The sequence below is a fragment of the Dipodomys merriami genome, unplaced genomic scaffold (genome assembly GCF_024711535.1).
Source record: "Dipodomys merriami isolate MVZ:Mamm:240054 unplaced genomic scaffold, mDipMer1.0.p SCAF_57, whole genome shotgun sequence".
Classification (NCBI taxonomy): domain Eukaryota; kingdom Metazoa; phylum Chordata; class Mammalia; order Rodentia; family Heteromyidae; genus Dipodomys; species Dipodomys merriami.
In genome coordinates, this window is record NW_027206146.1 from 2849257 (window position 1) to 2873132 (window position 23876).

Here is a 23876-nt window from a genome sequence, read left to right on the forward strand (position 1 = left end):
AGTCTTGAGCCTAGTATCCTCTTGCCTCAGCCTCCTCAGTGCTGGAATTTCAGGTGCACATTACTAAGCCCAGCTGCATTTTTACCTAACTGTTCATCAGTTCCATTGTGATCCCAAAGAGATGCTTAAATGCCTTGATGAGAGGCTCATCTGCAGGGAAGCTCTCAGTCACTCTTCGCCTTCCTGGGACATAGGACCATTCTTCACCTCAGTGTAGCTTGCTTATCTGCCATGCCCTGGGGAAGGAGGCCTTCTGTGCCCACCAGGGTTAGCTCATTTCAGTGATGTCACTGCACTCAGCACACGTGGCATCACTGTGTTTCATGCACTTGAGCAAGGCAGGAGAAGCACAAAGGGGAGGGTTTGCAGTCCACTGCTGTGGTCACAATCTGAGCCTTGAGATGAGGACACTGTCCTCCCAGGATGGCCTAGGGTGGTGTCACTTGCTCCCAGCCTGGTTTCTGCAGGGGAGGGAGTGTCTCACTGCTGCTTTCTCCCTTCATGTGCACACAATACGAGAATTTGATGCACCTGTTCTCTGGGGCTGTTGGGACAAATAGCCTCACCCAGTGGCTTACATTTGCAGCTCCTATGGGGATTGGCTCTGCACTCCTCTCCTCACTTCAGGCCCAGTTATGGTTCTTGATTTTCTTGGGCTTATGGATGTATCCTCAGCCAACCCCTGCCTCTGTTCCTAGACTGTGCCCTCTGTGTACTGAGTCATCTCCAGCTAGGGTGTTTAGGAGGACACTGTGGTTGGCTCTATGACCCACCCTTAATTCAGAGTGAACTCATCATGGGATGTTGAAACACTCACCCACAGACACTACTTTCCTGTTCACCAGCACTGGCTGGGGACTGGGAAATATCTTACAGGCATGTGTAAAGACAAACAAAATTCCCTGACTTTTCTCCACATTTCCACCACAGTCAACAGAAAAGCTGTGGCCCTGAAAATTTGAGCATTTCTCCCCAGTAGCAGGCAAGCATTTCCTTTTTTTTTTTTTTTAAATCTGAGAGTAGGACTTGCAGTAGGTATCTGATGCTTTTGCTCATTGGCAGGTGCTCTACCACCTGAGTCATACCTCCCACCCCAAGCATTTCCTCATGGAACAGCAGACACAGCCTGGCCCCTCTAATTTGGTTCACTTCTCACCCTCACTTCACCTGCTGTGGATGTGAAGGCCCAGGTTGCTTTCCTGTGTTTCTGACTCTGCCCTGACGTGGGGCTGATCGGCTCAAAGGAATCAGGACCGGGGACAAATCCTCACAGGTTCACCATAAAGGATGCCACTGAAAAGATTTTTATGGCAAGGCCCATGGGAGCTGAGTGCCTTGTCTACACCCCCTACGCTCCACGAACCCTTACATTTTCAGCTCTCAGGAAGCTCTCCCAACCCTCTCTCTTTGTTTTTGTTTTTTTTTTTTAATACAGATTTTATTGGATGGGGGACTGTGTCAAAGTGTGATCAAGCAGAAAGGGTGTGACAGGGTGCTGACAGGGCCAGGCTGAGGGCCTAGCAGAGCCTCTGCCTGCACTCTGTGGTCCTCCTGTTGTCACATGGGGCTGGACCCTTCCTGAAACTGGTAAAGGAATGTACTGTCAGACACTGGTCAGGATTCTGCTGTGATGGCTCTGAGATGGAAAAGCTGCGTGCAGTAGTTAGCATGGCCGTCCTCTGAAACAAAGCTCAGGTTCTATGGCCTGCATTCCAGAGGGAGTTAATGAGCCAGAAACTGAGCACCCAGATCCACCTGTACAGTCCAGTCCCACCTGTACAGTCTTGGGTTCCCGTTCAGCCATGGTGTTGCCCACAGCACGGCTGTGTGTAGAGCACATGGGCAGCAAAGATGGCGCTGAGAGAGGTAGTTGAGTGGGCAGAGCCCGATTTGCTTTACATTTATTGCCTAATCAGACAGTGGAAGCTTAGGTGCATGATAAGGTGTGAACTTGACAGTGATTGGTTTCTTTTCCTCCCCTGTCATGCCACCTGCTCTTTTTTGCTTTAAAAAGGGCTTCCTGTGTGTTAATAAACGAGTTTTCCTGCTTGATTTGACTCTCCAGTGTGTCTGATTGTTTCCCAGGCAAAGGGAGGCTGGGGAACAGGCGAGCTGCCGCACTTTCCTTTCCTCGGACCCCTTCCATCTTTGAGGAACAGACAAAGACCCGACATCTGGCACCCAACTTGGGGCATGAAAGGAAAAGATGTTGGCCAATGCTAAGCAGTCTCTCAGGGTAAGTGAAATCCTTTGTATGGGTAATGCTATCTCACAGAAGAAGGAGGAGGAGGCAACATTAGGCCTTAGGGAGTAAAGGAGGACTTGGGAAGTGGGAAGGAAAAGGAATGGGTCAAATTTGACAGAGAATGCACTGAAACATGCACAGTGGAAGTCAAAACAAGGGTGAAAGTTACTCCCTCTGACTCAGGTGCCCCTGACAATCATAGGCCCCCTCCCTGTTCCCCTGATTGGAGGGGAGGTATGTCACCCTACGCAACCTGCAAAAGGGACCTGCAAGACCTGGACCCCTACCAACCTTCCACAGAGGGGCCGAGGGCTGGGGAAGTAACCTACTCGGTGGCCTACCTGGAAAGGAAGGGCCACCCGGGAGACAGGACCCTAGGCCATAGGATTTGCTTCCCCAGGCATATCTGGTCAATCTGGCACCATGAGCTAATAGGCCCTTGGAATGGTATCTGTGGGAAGCTAAGGACCTTTTTTTTTTTTGGGTCCTGTCATGGGGCTTGAACTCTGGGCCTAGGCGCTGTCCCTCAGCTCTTCAGCTCAAGGCTAGTGCTATACCACTTGAGCCACAGCGACACTTCCGGCTTTTTTCTTTTTGCTTATGTGGTGCTGAGGAATCGAACCCAGGGCCTCATGCATGCAAGGCAAGCACTCTACCACTGAGCCACCTTCCCAGCCCTAAGCTAAGGACCTTAAAGAGCACTGCAAGGCAGTGGTGGAGGATGGCCCGAACTCTCCTTGGGCCCAGACCCTATTACAGGACATTGCTTATCGCCCGTGTGTCCCTAAGGACTGGCTGGATGTGGCCAAAGCTATCTTCACCAGTTCTCAGTTTATTAATTGGTGTGCTTCCTTTAAGGAGGAATGCAGAGTGCGGGTGGTGAATAACTGGCAGGGTCAACCCGAGATACCTATTATTTGTGCCATGTTAACAGAGACATGGGAAGGGCACTCCACTGGTGTCCAACAGGCCGCAATACCTGGTCCGTACTGTGACCAGGTGAGGCAGGCAGGACTTGGAGCATGGTATAAACTGGATGATGGGCCTACTGAGTCCCCCAGAGCAGGAGTGAGACAAAAACCTGGTGAGCCTCTAGCTGAGTTTGTAGACTGAGTCCAAAGAGTATTAACTGCAAGCTGCCGGCAGGGAACCTCCGAGATCAGTTTGTAAAGCTGCTGGTCTGGGAAGGGATGAATGCAGACCACCGCATGGCCTGCGAGGGATTGAGAGAGAGTTCCCTAAGCATATGGGTGGTGGCCTCGCAGGATGTGGCAACACAACAGCACCAGTCCCAATCACTAGCTTTAGCCTTACAGGCTCAGACATCGGCAATGACTGAGGCTATTACCCATCACCTGCAGCCCAGGGCCAAGGAACCCCAATACCATTGGGGAGAGGGACTTGTTTTAAATGCAGGCAGGAGGGGCACTTTAAGAGGGACCCTTTACAACAATCCTGGCCAGGGGTATGGGGGGCTGGCAAATTGCCACCTGCACCCTGCCCCAGGTGCAGGAAGGAATACCATTGGGAAACGGATTGTCGATCCAAGTTTGATTTAGATGGAAAGACTTTAACCTAGGGTAGGGGCATTCTCCAGCCCCGTTAACTCAAGGAGGAACCCCCTCTGCTGCGAGGCCAGGCAGCCTTGTGGCAGGATGACCCAGGCCCATTGGACTGTCCCCCTGGTAGAGGCACTCAGTCCTATAATGAGTATTCTCATAACATAGGTGGGAAGCAGTTTCACTGCTTAATTGACACGGGGGCAGATTGATCTTTACTCAGGGAGGAGGAAGTGCCCTTGGACTGTAAGCTTGCACCTGAGCCCCCGATATTGGGGGTAGGGGCCAACTACCAGTCCAAAGAGATGGTCATCCTTATTAGATGGACTAGCCTAGATGGAGAGCAGGGAAAGATATGCCCTTTAGTGGCAAAGAACCTCACTGCCAATTTACTAGTGCACAACATGCTTAGACAAATGGATACCGTGGTCACCTCAGACCATCGAGCATCCTATGATGATATCCTGGATGGGGAAGAAGCACAAAGGCTTAAACAGGATCTAGAGGGAATTAAGGAAAACGAGTTTTTTAACTTTCATAATTACAGAGAAGAACATAGGGGACCTGCTCGGGTGCACCCCCAATCCTAAAGGCCACTCCCCCACCCCTGGTACTTCCCACTAGATGGAAGCCAGGAAGCCCTATCTGGGTGGAGCAGTGGCCATTGACCAAACCTAAACTTGTAGCCCTCTACCTTCTGGTGGAGGAACAGAAAAACCTTGGGCACATACTCCCTTCTGTGAGTCCTTGGAACACACCCCTATTTGTTATTCAAAAAGCCTCTGGGGCTTGGCCTATGCTCAAGATCTAAGTAAGATAAATGAAGGGATGGAGGTAGTAGGAATGCCCCTAAGAAGCAGGCCCTGGACTCCTGCTATACCTTCAGAATATGTACCTTGGTTGTCATTGATATTCAAGATTTTTAAAAAAATATCCCCCTGCATCCAGATGACTGAGAGAAGTTTGCTTTCTCCATCCCTTCTAGCCCGGCCTTTTGCCAACAATTCTTGGCCACACTTTAAGGGCCTATGCTTGGTTCAGATACCTCCCTTGCCTATGCCTACATGGATGATATAACACTGGGGCACCAAGACCCGGGCTACATGGAGGGCCTTCTGGCCCAGGTTCTCGCCATATTTAAAAAGGGGGGGGTTTACCATAGCTCTCAATAAAATTCAAAAGGTACCTCCTTTTAAGGTGCTTGGAACCTACCTTACCTTGACTCAGGCCAGGCCCTTAAGCCTTTGCTGGATATTCCAGCCTCTCTGACCTTAACTCAACTTCAGAGCCTTTTAGGGGAAATCAATTGGCTGTTGCCATGGGTTCCTGTCCCTAAAGATAGTCTTGTGCCCTTATTTGCCCTACTAAAAGACAGGATGCCCCATGAAGTTATTACAATTACAGACAGCCATCGGGCAATATTTTTGCAGTTCCAAGAAGCCCTGGATGAAGTTTCCCTGAGGAGGTATTCTATTTTTGATCCCATTTCCCTTTGGTTGTTTTTAGGTGTTACATTGATTTCTGCAGTTTTAACTCAAAGTGGGGAGCCATTAGAATGGGTTCACACTCCCCTAGGGGAGCAAACCTCGGGTGTACTCTCAGGCAAACCAACTTGCAGATGCTATTGTCAAGGGAAGGGCCCAAGCCCAAAGGCATTATGGCCTGGATCCTCACTCCATTTTTTTCTTTTTCGGGTGGCAGATGTTGAGTGGCTTACTCGAGCCAATGCTCGTCTTGCTCTCTCCTTGGAGGGTTTTTATTTATTTTTTTTTAAGTAGAAAATGCTTTAATGTATCATAATAAAGATACACAGACTAATTAGATATAAACATAACATACATAAGCTGGGCGCTGGTGGCTCACGCCTGTAATCCTAGCTACCCAGGAGGCTGAGATCTGAGGATCCCAGTTCAGAGCCAGCCTGGGCAGGAAGGTCCCTGAGACTCTTATCTCCAATTAACCACCAGAAAACCAGAAGTGGTGCTGTGGCTCAAGTGGTGGAGCGCTCACCTTGAGCTGAAGAGAGCAGGGACAGCGCGCAATCCCAGAGTTCAAGCCCCCCAACCAAAAAGAAAAAAAGAAAAGAAAAAAAAGAAAAGAAAAGTAAAAGTTAGAGCCAGTGGCTCATGCTATAATCCTGGTTACTCAGGAAGCTAAGATCTGAGGATTGTGGTTTGAAGCCAACCCAGGCAGGAAAGTTCATGAGACTCTTACCTCCAATAAACTACTCAGAAAAAGCTGGAAGTGGTGTTGTGTTTCAAGTGGTAGAGTACTAACCTTGAGCAAAAGAAGCTAAGGAACAGTGCCCAAGACCACAGTTCAAGCCCTAGGACAGACAAAACTTGGAGGGGTTTTTAGGCCAAATTGACTGCACTGACTGGGAGCCTCTCCCATTGCATGTGGCAGGCGCCGTGTCTTTTGGAAAAGGTGGTGCTGTCCAGACAGAAAAGCAGAAGCCTCAGCCTCATATCTGCAGAACATGCAGGATTGGTTTTGTGAGAGATTACTGCAGCATGATTGTGGGCTAGAGCAAAATGCCAGGCTGGCATCTTAAAGGACAGCAGTGTAGTGTCGCGGTTCTAGAGGTGGTGCTCTGAGCACTGGGTGCTGTGCTTCCTGTGGCAAGTCCTACGTCAGAAAGGAAGAATCCCCCAGATCGCCTGTACCCCTGCCTGCCCTGCCCAGCCCCGAGGCCTGAGACTGTGGCTGGGCATGGCGCTGTCTTCGGGTGGGAGCTGGGCACAGGGGCCGGTGGTTGGGGGCAGACTGGGGGAGGACAGCCTGCAAAGCCTCCAGGAGGCAGTAGCTGAACCGAGTCTGAACAGATATAAAAGGATTTTTGGCAGAGAACAGTGCTGAGAGTGTAAGCTGTACCTCAAAAGGAAATCTGCTTGCCACAGTGTTGCACAGGGTGGGACTCAGTCTCCCTTCTCTGAGGGGTGCAGAGTGGCCCTGTCATGCAGCGCTCCCCCACGCACCTCCAGCTTGTATGTTGTTCTCTGTGCTGGCCATATGGGAAAACTCTGGGTACTGACAGCAAGCTTGGGTATCTTGGGGCCGGGATCCCAGGGTGCCAGGGACCAGGGTAGGCTGTGATGGGAATGCCCTGTCCCTACAGACACCATCTAAGATGAGGATGAGGTCCTTCTAGCCCTGGCTGAGCAGCTGGGAACCAGCCTGGTGGGGGGCCCAGAGAATGTGCACTGCCTGCTGGTGAGTGACATGGGGGTTCCCATCCCCAGGTCAAAGACAGGAGCCGTGGAGCCATGTTGGGAGTGGGGCAGGGTGCTTTCCAGGGGGATGACCTCAGGGCTGGAGGGCTCAGCAGAGCATCAGTGCCACCCCCCTTGCTCCGTCCCTGCAGCCCCCACTGGAAGTGGGGGCCACGGTGGAGGAGACAGTGGTGTGGGACAAGGTGGTGGAGGCGTTGTGGGCTATCTCCCATGAGCTTTCGCCCTCTGACCTCGAAGTCCACTTCATGCTGCTGGTGAAACGGCTGGCGGGGGGCAACTAGTTCACCTCCCGCACCTTTGCCTGTGGCCTCTTCTCCGTCGGCTACCCAGGAGTGTCCAGTGCTGTGAAGGCAGAGCTCCGCCAGTGAGACCCAGGCTCCCCTGCCACCGCCTGCCCCACCACCCCTGTCCTGTTCTCTCGGGACAGCTCACCTGCTGTGCCTCAGTGGCTGTCCCCTCTCCCCCCATGGGTGTATGAATGTGCAGTAACCCTACCTGTTGCTCCCTTGAGCTGCCTTGACTGAAGGCCCCCCTCCTCCTCTTCCTCCTATCCTGTGTGTAGCCTCCTATGCCCTGGGCAGCAAGCATGGTGCCCAAGGGTCTACCCCCTCTGATCTCTCCTGGCTCCGGGTTCCTCCTGCCCAGCGCCACTTTGGATCCCCACCCCAGGTACTTCCGGAAACTGCTCAGATGACACCCCCATGGTGTGGCGGGCCACAGTGTCCAAGCTGGGTGAGTTCACCAAGGCCCTGGAGGACAATGTCAAGAGTGAGATCATCCCCATGTTCTCCAACTTAGCCTCTGATTAGCGGGTGGGTCTGTACCCCCCCTCCACCCGCAATTGGCTTCTCTCCCTCCCCCCCACTGGACCCTCATGTCTTATGCCCCTTGGGCACTCAGCACCCTTTCTGCTCCCCAGGACTCCGTGCGGCTGCTAGCAGTTGAGGCGTGTGTGAACATCGCCCAGCTCCTGCCTCAGGAGGACCTGGAGGTCCTGGTGATGCCCACACTGTGCCAGGCGGCCAAGGACAGGTCCTGGCGTGTCCACTACATGGTGGCTGACAAGTTCACTGAGGTGTGTGTGGCCTGCAGTGCACAGGCAGGGCCAAGGCTGAAGGGAAGAGGGATGCGTGTCTCTCTTGCAAGGCAGCGGGCAGCCTGATGTCCGTGGGCAGAGAAGCCAGGGCTGGATCTAGGCAGGGTCAGGTTAGACTGGCTTGTGTGGAGCCCTGCTGGCCCCTCCCCCCTTTTGGGGTGCACGATCACACTGGGAAGCTGTCACTCACTCCACTTTGCACATGGCAGAGCCCAGAGAAGTTGGGAAAGGTGGGAAAGGCAAGCTCTCTGTCCTGGGCTCTGAGTGAGATTCTTGTCTTGCCCAGGAGTGGAAGGTGCAGACAGACAAGGAGCTGAGGTAGAAACAGGGCTGCCCACCAGCACACTATACCAGTTACACTGGTAAAAGAGCATGAGGACCTTGGAGGGCTACCCTTGTGTGTGCCCTTAGTGTGGACCCATCGGCTTTGGTGGTGGTCAGGAGCAACCGTGGTCAGGAGCAAGCTTAAGGCATCTCTGGCAACCAGTCTCAAGAAAATGCAGAGTCACTAGGCACAACTTCTTCCAGACATGTGTTCATACTGGCAACTGGGGCTCTGAACTGGGGCATTGTACTCGCTGGACAGGTGTCCCCCTTCTTGAGGCACACCCTGCCCTTTGGCTTTTATTTCAGCTAGGATCTCAAGCTTTTTCCTGGGCTGACCTTGGACTCCAATTCTCCTAACTCTGCCTCCTGTATAGCTAGCTAGATTGTAGGTGTGAGCTGCTGTGCACAGCCCATTTTATACATGTAGGGGTCCTCCCTCTAATCCCCCACGCAATCCTTCTCCCCCCCCCACCAAAGTTGTAAAGTTTGTTTCACCACATAACGACTTGTACATCTCATTGTTTCAATGGATCCGCCTGTATCCCTAATTAAATGATTAGTTTTTCCCCTTCCCCTACACAAATTATACCAACCTCAAATACAGGAAAAGCAGGGGTTATACCATGGGGGAGGGACATACAAAGTAACAAAGAAATAATCTTATAAATGCATCAGAAACAATCACCTGAAAGAAAAACAACATTTGAATATATATCTTAGGGATCATCTCCCTAACATCAACTTATCTGACCTTTTCTGCTTGACTCATACATATACTAGTTATTGCAAATTAGGGAAACCATGGGACCTGTGTTTCTTTGGGCCTGGCTTACTTCACTTAATATAGTTTTTTCCAAGTCTTTCCATTTCCTAACAAATGGGGCAATGTCATTCTTTCTGATGAAGGCATAGAATTCCATTGTGTATATATACCACATTTTCTTGATACATTCATCTACTGAGGGGCATCTGGGCTGGTTCCATATCTTAGCTATGGTAAATAATGCTGCAATAAACATAGTTGTGCTGGTAGCTTTAGTGTGGCCTTGTTTGTGATCATTTGGGTAAATGCCCAAAAGTGGGATTGCTGGATCATAGGGGAGCTTTATGTGGAGTTTTTGAGGAACCTCCATACTGCTTTCCAAAGTGGTTGAACAAGTTTACACTCCCACCAACAATGCAGTAAGGTTCCCTTCTGTCCACATCCCCTCCAGCATCTGTTGTTATTAGAGTTCTTGATTTTTGCAATTCTAACTGGGGTGAGGTGGTATCTCAATGTTGTTTTGATTTGCATTTCTTTTATGGCTAGGGAGGTTGAGCATTTCTTCATGTGTCTATTGGCCATCCTTCTTTCCTCTTCAGAGAAGTTTCTCTTTAAGTCTTTAGCCCACCTATTTATTGGCCAGTTGTTTCTTTGAAGATTTGTTGTTGGGGAATTTAATTTTTTGAATTCCAGGTATATTTTAGATATGAGACGCTCGTCTGTTGTATAGCTAGTGAAGATCTTCTCCCAATCTGTGGGCTTTCTATTGATCTTGCTAGCTATGTCCTTTGCCATGCAGAAGCTCTGCAATTTCATGCAATCCCATTTGTCCAACCTTCCTTTGATTTGTTGTGTTTCTGGATCTCTATTAAGAAAATTTCTGCTTGTGCCAAGGAGACCTAGGGTTTCTCCTATTCCATCCTGTAATGTTTTCAGAGTGTCTGCTTTGACTTCAAGGTCTTTGATCCATTTGGAGTTGATTCTGGTGCAGGGTGGTATATAAGGATCTAGCTTTAGTTTTCTACAAGTAGTTAACCAGTTTTGCCAGCACCATTTACTGAAGAGGTTGTCTTACTTCCATTCTATTTTTTTAGCTCCCTTATCGACAATTAGATGGCTATAGGTCTGTAGGTTCATTTCTGGGTTTTCAATTCTATTCCATTGGTCCTGAGGTCTGTTCTTGTGCCAATACCAAGCTGTTTTTATTACTATGGTTTTGTAGTAGAGTTTGAAATTTGGTATTGATATTCCTTCAGCACTGTTCTTTCTGTTGAGGATTGTTTTTGCTATTTGGGGTCTTTTATTGTTCCATATGAACTTTTGGATTGCCTCTTCTATTTCCTTGAAGAATGAGGTTGGAATATTGATAGGTATCACATTGAATTTGTAGATAGCCTTGGGAAGTATTGCCATTTTCCAATTCAGGATCATGGGAGTTTTTTGCCACTTTCTAAGTTCTGTTTTGATTTCCTTTTTCAAGTTTTTAAAGTTTTCATCATAGAGGTACTTCACTTCTTTGGTTAAGTTAATTCCTAGGTGTTTTATTTTTTGTGGGGCTATTACGAATGGAGTTGCTTTCCTAATTTTAGCCACACTTTTCTCATTGTTAGCAAACAGAAAAGCCATTGATTTTTGAGGGTTAATTTTATACCCTGCTGCCTTGCCAAAGTTTTGAATCAGCTTGAGTAATTTGGGAGTGGAGTCTGTGGGATTCTTTAAATACAAGATCATGTCATCTGCAAAGAGGTAGAGTTTTATTTCTTCTTTCCTTATTTGGATCCCCTTTATGTCTGCATCCTGTCTTATTGCTGTAGCTAGGCATTCTAATACTAGATTGAAGAGCAGTGGAGAGAGTGGACATCCTTGTCTCATTCCTGAGTTTAGAGGAAATGGCTTTAGTTTTTCACCATTATGTACAATGCTGGCTGTAGGTTTGTCATATACAGCCTTTATTGTATTGAGGAATGTTCCATGGATTCCTAATTTTTCCAAAACCTTCATCATAAAGTGGTGTTGGATCTTGTCAAATGCTTTTTCTGCATCTATTGAGAAAACCATGTGGTTCTTATCCTTGCTCTTGTTGATGTGATGAATTATATTAATTGATTTGTGTATATTGAACCAGCTTTGCATCCCTGAAATGAATCCTGTTTGATCGTGGTGTATGATTTTTTGGATGAATTGTGGAAGTTGATTGGCCAAACTTTTGTTGAGAAGTTTTGCATCAATGTTCATCAAAGAAATGGGTCTATAGTTCTCTTTCTTTGATGAGTCCCTGCCTGGTTTTGGGGTGAGGGTTATGATGACTTCACAGAATGAGTTCGGTAGTGAACTTTCTCTTTCAATTTCATTGAGGAGTTGGAGAAGTATTGGTGTGAGCTCTGCTTTGAAGGCCTTGTAGAATTCCACTGTAAAACCATCTGGTCCTGGACTTTTCTTAGCTGGGAGGACTCTTATTGCTGTTTCTATTTCAATACTTGATATGACCCTGTTAAGATGGTTTAACTCATCTTGGTTTAGTTTTGGCAGGACATTTTCTTTAGTACAATGAGTGCCTGCTGTTCTCTCATTCCCTCCAAGCCCTTCCCTCCTGTCTCCACCCACCAGCTGGGCAGTTCACTTTCATCAATGTCCAGTGAGCTCCATGGATGCCCTTTTTTTTCCATCCTTTTTCCCTCCTTGGACCCTCCCCAAGATAACATGAGAACAGACTGTTTATGAGATAAAGAACACAGAAGTATCAAAAGTTAAAACCAAAAAAAATATATATGTATTTTGTTTCCACATCTTGGGATTTGTTTCAGTATGTGTAATATTTTATATGAATATGAAGAGATGCTTAGGCATTGGGCCTTTGTGATTCTCTCTTAAAACTATTCTCCTTTGGTCTCACTGTGTGTGAATCTCTGGAATCCTGTGGCATTTGTTGTATCCTAGTGCATTTTAGTTTTTCCTTGTCTTTTTTTTGGGGGGGGGGTCAGGTCGTAGGACCTGAACTCTGGACCTGGGCGCTATCCCTCAGCTCTTCATCTCAAGGCTAGTGCTGTACCACTTGAGCCACAGTGCCACCTCCAGCTTTTTTCTTTTTGCTTATGTGTTGCTGATTAATCGAACCCAGGGCCTCATGCATGCAAGGCAAGTGCTCTACTACTGAGCCATGTTCCCAGCCCCCCAGTGTATTTTAGATCTAACTTCCTTATATCTGAGAGAATGTGCACCGTTAATCTCCAATCTTGACTTACCTCACTTCACATGATTTGTTCTAGTTCCGTCCCTTTTAATGCGAATGACATTATTTTATTCTTTCTAATGGCTGTGTAATGTTCCATTGTCCACATCTTGCGGCTCTCCTCATCTACTGTGGGACATCTGGGCTGTTTCCATACCTTGGCTATTGTGAGTAGTGTGGCAGTGAACATGGGTGTGCAGGTGTCCTTGTCATGACGTTTAGCGTAGATGCCCAGGAATGGGTGGGAGGGAAAGTCTGTGTTTAGTATTTCCAGGAACCTGCAGACTGCTGTCCTGAGTGGCTGTACTAGTTCAAATTCCCACCAGCAGTGCAGTAGGGTTCCTTTTCTCCACTTCCCCATCAGCATTTGTTCAAATTCACAATGTTGGCCAATCTAACTGGATTAAGATGGAATCTCAGGGTTGTTATGATTTGTACTTCCTCCATGCCCAGGAATGATGAGCATATCCTCGTGTGTTTCTTTGCCATTCTTCCCTCTTCTGAGGAGTCTCTCCTTAGCTCCCCTGTCCATTTAGTGACTCAGCCCACTATATTTTAGTGTAAATGTAAAAGCGGGAGACTCTGCATCACCGGCATGTTTTTGGATCCGGTCACAGAAAGCCCCACTTTGGATGATGTGAACTAAGGTCTGTGGTTTCTGCGCATGCTGCTGGGGACGAGGCCCGGATCTGGGGAGAGCAGCCTGCCTAGTCTCCACACCTCTGCACTGCTTCTGCCTGGATTTTGGCCTCAATAGGTGAGAGAGGCTGCCAGACCCCCTTTTGCTCCACACACCCTCCCTCTCCCTGGTTCTGGGTTTACAGCTCCAGAAAACAGTGGGGCCTGAGATCACAAGACAGACCTGGTTCTCACCTGCCAGAACCTGATGAAGGACTGCGAGGCCAAGGTGAGGGCTGCGGCCTCCCACAAGATGAAAGGTGTGTGCCTGTGACCCTGCTTGAGGAGGGAGGCAGCCGGCTGCATCTCATCCCCCACCTTGGCCTGCAGAGTTCTGCGAGAACCTCTCTTCGGATTGTCAGGAGAACATGATCATGACCCAGATCCTGCCATGGATCAAGGTAACCAGTTTGGCAGAGGGAGTCAGCTGGGCATGAAAGAGGGCACAGAACAGGCTGTGGAAACGCCCCAGGCACCAGAGTTACAGGCTGCGGCCAAGGAGATGGAGGCATGGACCCTGAAGCGCACCCCTATATCCCCTGCCAATCACGTGCAGAGAAGGCTGAAGCAGGTCCCCTGGGTCCTCCCTTCCTTCTCCCTCCCAGGAACTAGTGTCAGATTCCAACCAGCAAGTGAAGTCTGCCTTGGCCTTCATCATCATGGGTGTCTCTCCCCTCCTGGGCAAAGACAACACCATTGAGCACTTTCTGCCCCTCTTCCTGGCCCAGCTGAATGACGAGGTGAATCTCCCCTCCCCCAGTCTCCCACCCAGGTTATCAATCACCATGCCAGAGTCCATTGGGTATCCCCAGGGTCAGGTTGCAGCTGGGGCAGTGGCCCTGGGGAGATGGCAGGTCTGTTGTGTGTTGCTGTGGGGTGGCATTACCCTCCCCACATTCTGGACCACCTTGGGCCAGGCATCACTGGAGCCCCATCCTCTGCAGTGCCCGGAGGTGCGGCTGAACATCATCTCCAACCTGGACTGCGTGAACGAGGTGATCGGCATCCGGCAGCTGTCCAAGTCCCTGCTGCCTGCCATCCTGGAGCTAGCTGAGAATGCCAAGTGGTGGGTGCGGCTGGCCATCATCGAGTACATGCCCCTGCTGGTTGGGCAGCTGGTGCGTGATCCAGGGCATGCTGGCTAGGGCGGGGAGGGGAGAGGAGGCAGGCCGGCCTCCCTGACCCTTGGAGCCCTCACTACCTCTCTCCTCTGGCAGGGAGTGGAATTCTTTGATGAGAAACTCACCTCCTTGTGCATGGCATGGCTGGTGGACCATGGTGAGTCCTGCCAGAAGGAGTTGGCAGCCACTGTGTGGGGCCACACCGCTGTTCTGTCTGTGCCCATCCCCCCCCCCACCCCCGGTGTTGGAACTCTGTGGAAGGCTGGCGCTGAGCCATGACTCACTTTAAAACTCCCCCATGGCCTTCCTGTTCCCCTTGCTGTCTATGCCATCTGTGAGGCATCCACCAGCAACCTCAAGAAACTGATGGAGAAGTTCGGGAAGGAGTGGGCACATGCCACCATGATCCCCAAGGTGCTGGCTATGTCCGGACACCCCAACTACCTGTAGTGCATGGCCACACTCTTCTGCATAAATGTGAGTGTGGCCCGCACTACACCTGCACCTAAGTGCAAGCTTGCCAGGGGAGGGGCACGCCCAGCCCCACAGTGATACCAGGCTTGGGAGTGGAGAGGTTGGTGGCCAGGGCCAGCGGTACACATCTGGAGCTGGGTGGGCTTCAGGTCTCCGGCACTCTTGGCCTGGGTGTGGGTGAACTGGTGTGAGACACACCATTGGCTGAGTGTTCAAAGTTGAGCTCGTTGTAAATCATAGTCGCGGGGAGGTTGTGTCAGTTGTGTGCTCCCTTTGGATGCTGGTGAGGGTTGGCGTAGCCTCGCCCAGGTGCCAGACGCTGACTGTACTGATTGTGTGCTCATGCTTGGCCAGGTTCTGTCGGAGGTGTGCGGGCAGGACATCACCACCAAGCTCATGCTGCCCAGAGTTGTGCGCATGGCAGGGGACCCAGTCGCCAACGTCCACTTCAATGTGGCCAAGTCCCTGCAGAAGATTGGGCCCATCCTCTATAACAGGTGAGCTGGGACTCGCTGTTCTTATGGTCCTCTCCAGCTACACGGTTTCTTCCTTTGTGGTGATAGTGAGGGTTGACCTCACTAGGCAAGCATTCTGCCACTTGAGCCATACCCCCAGCACTTTTTCACTTGGTTATATTTCACAGAGTGCATGTATAGGCCCAGGCTGCGTGGTCTGTGCATGCTGCTCACACCGCTAGGAATACGGGTGCCACCATGCCCAGCTATTGCTAGGGCTTCCTCAGTGGCTGGGATTCCAGATGTGCACCACTGTGTTCAGCTGCCACTGCTCCCTGCTTCTTCCCAGGGTCGCCTTCACTGTAGACTGAGGAGTCTGCAGTGGTGGTGGCGAGCCTGATGGGGAGGGAGGTGTGAAGGGAAGGGAGGTGAGGGGTGGCTCAGCATGGCTAGCCATCTGGAGATGCAAAGTGTAATTCGGCAGGGGGTGGCCAGCCTGAACTGAGTTCCCAGCTGTGGGTCCCCATCAGCTTCATGCTCCAGCACTTTCCCCTCTGCTTCCATCACCTGCAGAGTGAGGTCAAGCCGGTCCTGGAGAAGCTGACCCAGGACCAGGATGTGGACGTCAAGTACTTTGCCCAGGAGGCCTTGACTGGTGTGGGCTGCTGGTGTGTGAGCAGTGGCAGGTGGGAGAGGTGGTGGTGCCCGGGTAGGGGCCCAGGCAGGCCAGAGGGTGGCAGTGCCCAGTCAGGGGCTGGGGGGCCAGACAGGTGGGTGGATGGGGAGAGGGTGGTGGGGCCTGGGCAGGGACACAAGAGGGCCAGGCTGGGCTTCTGATCTGGCCCATTCCAGTTCCTGCAGTTCTGTCTCTTGCCTGATACTGGAAGAAGAGCCAGTGCTTGGGCCTTCAGTGCCTGGTCTCAGGCCTAACCTCTGCTCAGCCCTTCCTGACCTACTCCCTCAAGGAGCCAGTGTGTCACTGCCTCTTGCTGCTGAGATGGGGACCCCATACCTCCCTCCCTCCCACTTCCCTCCCATTCCCTCCCCCATCCCACCCTGGTAGTTTATTTGTGTCAACTGTACTGTTTATATTTTATTCCCTTTTCCCCTCTTTTCACAAAGGAATAAAGGTGTAGAAACAGTCAGCCCACAGGTCTTAGTGGGGGTTGGGGGCAATGTCTTTGAGCCTTGGTCTCTGCCCTTTTCTGTGAGGAGACTTAGTCCTAAACACTCACACTGAGCCCTGACCCCTAGGCATGCTGCCTGCTGTGGCAGAGCTGGCCAAAGACTCTGGCTGCCTGCGGAGATCCTACTGTTCACATCCTCCTACTATTCACATCCTCCTACTGCTCAAGTCCTCTTACTGTTCACTGAGCCCTGGGAAAATCATCCATGTTTTTTGATGAGCACATAGCATTGTCTCAAAACCTGGGTTTCCCACTGGGGACTGCAAGCATCCCCAAGGTCCTTGTGGTAGAAGACATCAGTGTGAGTCTCCTTTACAGCTTTATATCTTTTTTTTTTTTGATTACTCATGTGCATGGAACTCAGGTCCTAGTTGTTGTGCCTAAGCTCTTCAGCTGAGGGGGAGCACTCTACCACCAGAGCCACAGCCTCACTTCTGGTTTTCTGGTGGTTTATTGGAGATAAGAGTGTCATGGACTTTCCTGCCCTGGCTGGCTTTGAACCGTGATCCTCATATCTCAGCCTTCTGAGTAGCAAGGATGACAGGAGTGAGCCACCGGCACGTGGCTAGGTTTGTGTCTTTTAAAGTTTGGATTCTACCTGAGAAAACATATTTACATTTCTTGTCTAACTTGTTTTCCTTCTCAAGATGTATGATGAATTCCAGTTCCATCCATTTTCCTGCAGGTGCCAGGCTTTGTTCTTCATGGAAAGTTTTTTTAGCAGAACAGACAAATATACAAGATAGAAAGGAGTAGACGGCAATAGAAAGTATATTAAAAATTTGGAGCTATTTGGTGGTGGGGAATTGATATACAACATAAAGCTGACAGTATTGTCCGTATCTGTATACACCTGCCCGAAGTGTAAAGTAGTGACCCGGCTCTACCCTGTGCCTGTCAGCCAGGAGGGAGAGCTGGCCCGGCCCAGATATAAACCAACACTGCACAGAGATGACACTTCACCAGCCAAGACTGAAAACTGAAAGTTCCGGGTGGAAAACTGTCCCAAGCCAATGGGAACTGACCTGAAAAGGAGCCCCAGTTGCTTGTCCCACAAGAGCAGGGGAGACATCCAACCCAAGTTAGGTTGATGAGATAAAGACTGTCACCCTCTGTTGACACACAGCGAGCCAGCACACAGATGTCTACTGCTGCCCCGATTTCATGAACTAGTACTACTGGATGCCATGGACCCGTAAGCCCAGGCCAAGTTAGAATGTTGGGTTAAGAGCCCTCTCATCAAGTGATAAGCTATCGAGCCCAAAGTCAACCATAAGACTTAAGGATCAAATGAAGGAACAAGTTTACAAATTCACGAATCAAAACCATACCACAACTTTCCAGAAACTCTGGGATGCAGCAAAAGCTTCTCAGGGAATTTACAGCTGTGCGGACCTGACATGAAAGCAGTCAGGTGTCTCAAATGCAATCAATGATGAAGTACAGTCTAGACGCAAATCCAGAACAGTGGATAGAAAGATAATCATAAGGTCTGGGAAGGTGGCTCAGTGATAGAGCACTTGGCTTGCATGACTGAGGCCCTGGGTTCAATTCCTCAGTACCATATGAGCAGGAAAAAAAAGCCGGAAGTGGCACTGTGGCTCAAGTGGTAGAGTGCTAGCCTTGAGCTGAAGAGCTGAAGGACAGTGTCCAGGCCCAGAGTACAGGCCCCACGATTGGACCCCCCCCCATCCCCCCAGAAAAGAAAGATAATCATAAAAATCAGCATAGAGCCAGCCAGGCACTGATGGCTGCTCACCACTAATCAGAACTACTCCAGAAGCTCAGATCTTAGGATTGTGGTTCAAAGGCAGCAGAAATGTCCATGAGGCTTATTATCAATAAACTATCCCTAGAATGTACAAAGCAGAGCCGTGGCTCAAGTGGGAGCACACTAGCCTGGAGCTAAAGAAGCTTAGCAACAGTGCCCAGGCCCTGAGTTCAAGCCCTAGGACAGGCACACACATAAAACACACACACACACACAAACACACACACACACACAAATCAGGGTAAAAATGAAAAAAATGGAGATTAAAAGAAAAATGTAAAAAAAAATCAGTGAAAGAAGCTGGCGCTGGTGTCTCTCACCTGTAATCCTAGCTACTCAGGAGGCTGAGATCTGAGGATCATGGTTCAAAGCCAGCAGAAGCAGGAAGGTCCATGAGACTCATCTCCAATAAACCACCAGAAAACTGGAAGTGGCCACTGTGGCTCAAGTGATAGAGTATTCGCCTTGAGTTGAAGAGCTGAGGGAGAGTGCTCAGGCCCAGAGTTCAAGCTTCAGGACTGACAAAAAAAAATTAAGGAAGGTAAGAACTTTCCTTGGGAAGATAGCTAAGACTGACAAGGCTTAATCCAAGAACAGTGAAGACATCAACTAAGAAAACTAGAATATCATAACAGTTTAAATTCCAGTTCTCACTGGGAAGTATGTTAGAAACTTAATCCAACACCTTAAAAAACATACAAGAAATGGATTCACTTCTTTGCATGTTGAACCCATCAGGTTTTATCCAAGATGATTTTAGTCACCTAACTATATCTGTAATCAAGGAGTAAATAGATTCCACCAGGTGTTCAGAGTTACCACCAATGCCCCTCAGACAGATTCAAAAACTGGGAAAGGAAGAATGCTACCAAACTCCCTCTCATACTAAAATGAGAACAGACTAGAGACAAGATTAGACACCTATTTCCTTGAAGAGCACAAATGTAAAACATTTCATAACATACCTGCAAGTAATTTCAACAATGCATTGAAAGATCATGCACCATGCCCACATTACATTCCACCCAAAATTGCAAGTGCGGCTCAACCAGTCCTGGACAATTTGAAGAGTAAGACCCTGGACACCTGTGGCTTGCAACTGTCATCCTAGCTACTGAGGCTGAGATCTGAGGATCACAGTTCAAAGCCAGCCTGGGCAGAAAAGTCCAGGAGACTCTTCAATTCCCTACCAGAAAACTGGAATTGGCACTGAGCTCAAAGTGGTAGAGCGCTAGCCATGAGGAAAAGAGCTCAGGGACATCACCAAGGCTCTGAGTTCAAACCCCACTGCTGATTTCCCGCTGCCCCCTCTCCCCCCAAATAGTCATTATACCAAGGATCCATCTGCTTGAAAGGTTTCTCTGCCAAGGCACTATGAGCTGTAAGAAGAAGTGAGTGGTTAGGGATTTTAATGAAGTAGAAACAATGGGAAAGTAGACACAGTCTGGCAGGGTCCTGACAGGGCAAGGTGTGTGCAGTGTACAATAGTGGCCATCCTCATGCCAGGACTCGGGTATGACCCAGGAACACAAGTCAGATGGCTCCTGTGCTAGGCATCAGTCAATGGTTACTCCCAGATCTGTCCTGGCATGAGCGCTTCCCCCCCAAACCTCCCCAGGACTTTCTTGGCTCTTCTGGATTCTGCTGTTTTGATAGCAATGGCAGCGATTCGCCAGACTGGTGGTTTTTTGAGGATGGCAACAACAGTGTGGCTTGCTCTAACAGCAGGAGGTGCACAAGGGGTGGTACTGGAGCCCCTAAACTTAGGATACAGGGTTTGGGGGGCAGGGGTAGCTGACCTCCCAGCCGGTTCACAGGCTGAGTCCCACCTTTGTGTCACAACCCATTTTTCCTTGAAGGATTTGTCAGAAGCTTCAAGTCATCCCCAGGAGTGAGAGGTGGGTGGTTCTCATCCCTCTTTCATATTGAGCATAGTCACCAGGTGCTGCTGTGAATGAAGCCAAGTCAGGAGCTGGCTGTGAGCTCTGAGAGGCAGGTGTGCAGCGGGGGAGCTGGAGTCGGGGGTCTGGCCACCAAGTGGAAAGGACACAGGGAACAGTAAAGGGATTGTACAAGATGGTGGCGCAGAACTGAGGGTGCTCAGGAAGAAAGGAGGAGATAGAGATGGAGAGAGATGTCCTGAATGTGCGAACTCTCCAGAAGTAACAAGTCCAGGATGGGCTGCATGTCAGTATGACAACAGGAAGCTGTGCTTCTAGCAGACTGCAGGGGTGCGTGGGGTGCAGAACCTAACCTTGAGCTGAAGAGGTGAGGGAGAGACAGAGCCTAGGCCCAGAGGCCAAGACTCATGGCTGAGCAAAGAAAAAAAAAAGAGGAAAAGCACTTGGAGCATTGATGAGTGCTATGAGGGTGGGGAAGCATAGGGCATTGGTTCTCGGGTTTGGCTCATGCTCAAGACAGAGTGTCAGGCGGGTGTAGGGTGGGGTACTCCTGGGGAGCAGGTGCTGAGAGAGGGTGGGGTAGGGGCAGGGAAAGCCTGGCTCCCCTCAAAAGGCAGGGAGCTGGTGGAGGATGCACGATGCCCCTAGGTCAGGAGGCTAAGTCCACATCCACACTCTCCAAGGTGACACAGACGGGGAGGACCTCTGGGGATGGGAACACCAGGGGTCAGGAGAGGACCAGGTGTGTGTAAGGTTAATAATGACACCAGACAGCTCCCCATGGAGCCCAGAGCACGTGTGTGCTGGGTGGAATGACTTTGGGCTGGATTAAGGGCATGGGGCATGGAGAGAATCTGGCTGAAGCAAGTGTGGGGGGAGGGAGTGCAGGTATGGCAGGGCCTGTGGTTCAAGCCTTTCTGTGGTGGGGTGGCTGTGGGAACTTCAGGATAAGGAGGAGGCACCTGGCTCAGAGCCCACAGTCCACTCATCACTTGGCATAGTCCCTGGATGGCTCTGGCCAGCAGGTGTGGGGCAGGGGAGCAGGAGTCAGGGGTCCGGCCACGGCGTGGCAAGGACACAGGAGACAGGAAAGGGATTCATACAAAATCGTGGCACAGAACTGAGGGTGCTCAGGAAGAAAGGAGACAGAGATGGAGAAAGACATCCTGAAAATGCAAACTCTCCAGAAGTAACCAGTCCAGGCAGGGCTGCATGTCAGTGTGAGGACAGGCGGCTGTGCTTCCAGTGGACTGCAGGGGTGTGTGGGGTGCAGAGCCCAACCTTGCACTGAAGAGCTGAGGTACAGCGCCTAGGCCCAGAGTTCAAGGTATATGGCTGGCCAAAAAAAAAAAAGGAAAGCACATGGAGCATTGCTGAGCGCTGTGGGGGAGGGGAAGCGTGGGGCGAGGGTTGTCTTGGATTTGGATCATCCTGAAGACAGAGTGTCAGGCAGGTGGAGGGTGGAGTGCTCCTGGGGACTGGTTGCTGAGAGGGGGTTGGGAGGGGGCTGGAAAAGCCTGCGTCCCCTCAGAAGGCAGGGAGCTGGTGGAGGATGCACGATGACCCTAGGTCAGGAACGATGACCCTAGGTCAGGAGGCTAAGTCCACATCGACTCTCTCCAAGGTGACACAGATGGGGAGGACCTCTGAGGACAGGAACACCAGGGGTCAGGAGAGGACCAGGTGTGTGTGAGGTTAATGATGACACCAGACAGCTCCCCAAGAAGACCAGAGCACACCTATGCTGGGGGGAATGACTTTGGGCTGGATTATGGGCGTGGAGGAGGGACAGAATCTGGCTAAAGCCAGTGTTGGGGGAGGGAGTGCAGGGACTGCAGGGCCTGTGGTTCAAGCCTTTCTGTGGTGGGGTGGCTGTGGGAACTTCAGGATCAGGAAGAGGTGCCTGGCTCAGAGCCCACAGTCCACTCAACACCTAGCATAGTCCCTGGATGGCTCCTGGAGGCAGTCCTGCCATCTGCTTGCTTTCCTTTTCTGTGCTGGTCCCAAAACTTGAACTCAGTGCCTGAGGCCTCTCCCTGAGCTTTTGTGCTCAGGGCTGGTGACTGTGCCCGGGACATCAGCGCTACTTCTCGCTTGCTGTCACTCTGCAATTCATTCCTGAGAAGAAAAGCGTGGAGGTGGAGAGCCCTGGACCGGAGGGCCCTGCCTCTCATTCAGCACAGCAGCCCTGACCTGCACCCCAGAGGCTGTGGTAAAGTGACCTCATAACAAGGGACATGAGGAGCACTGCAAGAAATGTTACAATAGCCAAGCAAGGGACTTTCTCAAGGAGCCTTCGTGTTTTAAAAACAACTTTACATTAAAAAATGTGCTTTTCAAAAATACACTTAATGTCCTTGTTGAATTAGCAGAGAGTCTAGAGATATGTAACATAGACTGCCAAGGAAAAGAAAGAGTTGTGAAAATAAATTATGTGGAAGAAATAAGCACAGACAAGACTAAGGGAGTAACTGTCTGGAAAGAGCCTGGATGTTTGTGGTCAGAGCTACACCAGCAGGACTCCCTTCCTTCCTTCCTTTCTTCCTTCCTTCCTTCCTTCCTTCCTTCTTCTTTGCTGGCTTGCAATCTCTCTTCTCTGTCTGTCTCTGTCTGTCTGTGTCCCTCATTCTCTCTTTCCTTCTTTGTGCCAGGCCTGAGACTTGAACTCTGGGTGTCTGTTATGTCCCTGGGATAATTTTGCTCAAGGCTAGCTCTCTTCCACTTCACCCACAGCACCACCTCCATCTTTTTTTTCTTTCTTTTTTTTTTTATTATTGTGAACATACTGTACAGAGGGGTTACAATTACATGGGCAAGATAATGAGTACATTTCCTATCAAGCATTGTAGCCTCTTCCTTTGTTCTGTTTTTTGTTTTTTAGTGGTTTATTGGAGATGAGAGTCTCAGAGGGTTATCTGCCTAGACTGGCTTTGAACTGTAATCCTTAGATCTCACCTCGTCAGGAACTCAGAACACAGGCATGAATCACCAACACCCAGCTGCTATTTTCTTTTCTTTCTTTCTTTCTTTTTTTTATTGTGAGAATACCCTACAGAAGAGTTACCATTATATGGGCAAGATAACGACTACCTTTGTTATCAAGCATTGTTCCATCCTCTTTGTTTCTCCTTCCAATCCCTTCCCATACTCCCACCCTTCCCCAACCCAATTCCCCCCAACACACCAAAGTAGTAAAGTTCATTTTTCGACATAATGACTTGTATGTCTCATTGTTGCAATGGGTCCACCTGTATCCCTAGTTAAACAATTTGTTTTTTCCCTTCCTCTCCACAAATTATGCCAACATCAAATACAGTGAAAGCATGGGTTATACCGTGGGTGAGGGACATACAAAGCAACATAGAAATCATCTTATAAATATGTTAGAAACAATTGCCAGCTGCTATTTTCTTTCCAACTACTTTCTTCTCCAGAACAGAAGGGGCTTTAGGAATGATTTGCTTCATTGCATAGGGAACAATTAAAGAAAGAAAGAAAAAAATCAAAGACTCAAAATGGAATTAGGAGCACATGTTTGGTGAGTTTGACCAGTTTATCTTGAATTTGACACGACTACCAATTAATGGGGCAGATTCTCTGGAGGAAGTTGACATGACCTAATAAGCATTATTTCAAAATCTCACATTTCCACTTTCATATAATTTTGTGGGCCAGCACAATAGAGACAGATGAACACACACACAGATATATAGCACACAAAAGCACATGTGTGGACATGTGTGCACACCTCTATGTCTCAGCAGATGACTTTTATCTAGGTTTGGAGATTGTTGAATGGCCAAGCAAAGTTGAGCAGAGATGCAAGCTTGGTGGTCC

The 23876-nt window shown here is 49.8% G+C and overlaps 1 pseudogene; it reads left to right on the top strand.

Moving 5' to 3' along the window:
• The first annotated feature begins 7738 nt into the window (after window positions 1-7738).
• LOC138812506 (serine/threonine-protein phosphatase 2A 65 kDa regulatory subunit A alpha isoform-like) lies at window positions 7739-16080 on the top strand (annotated as a pseudogene).
• The last annotated feature ends 7796 nt before the right edge of the window (window positions 16081-23876 follow it).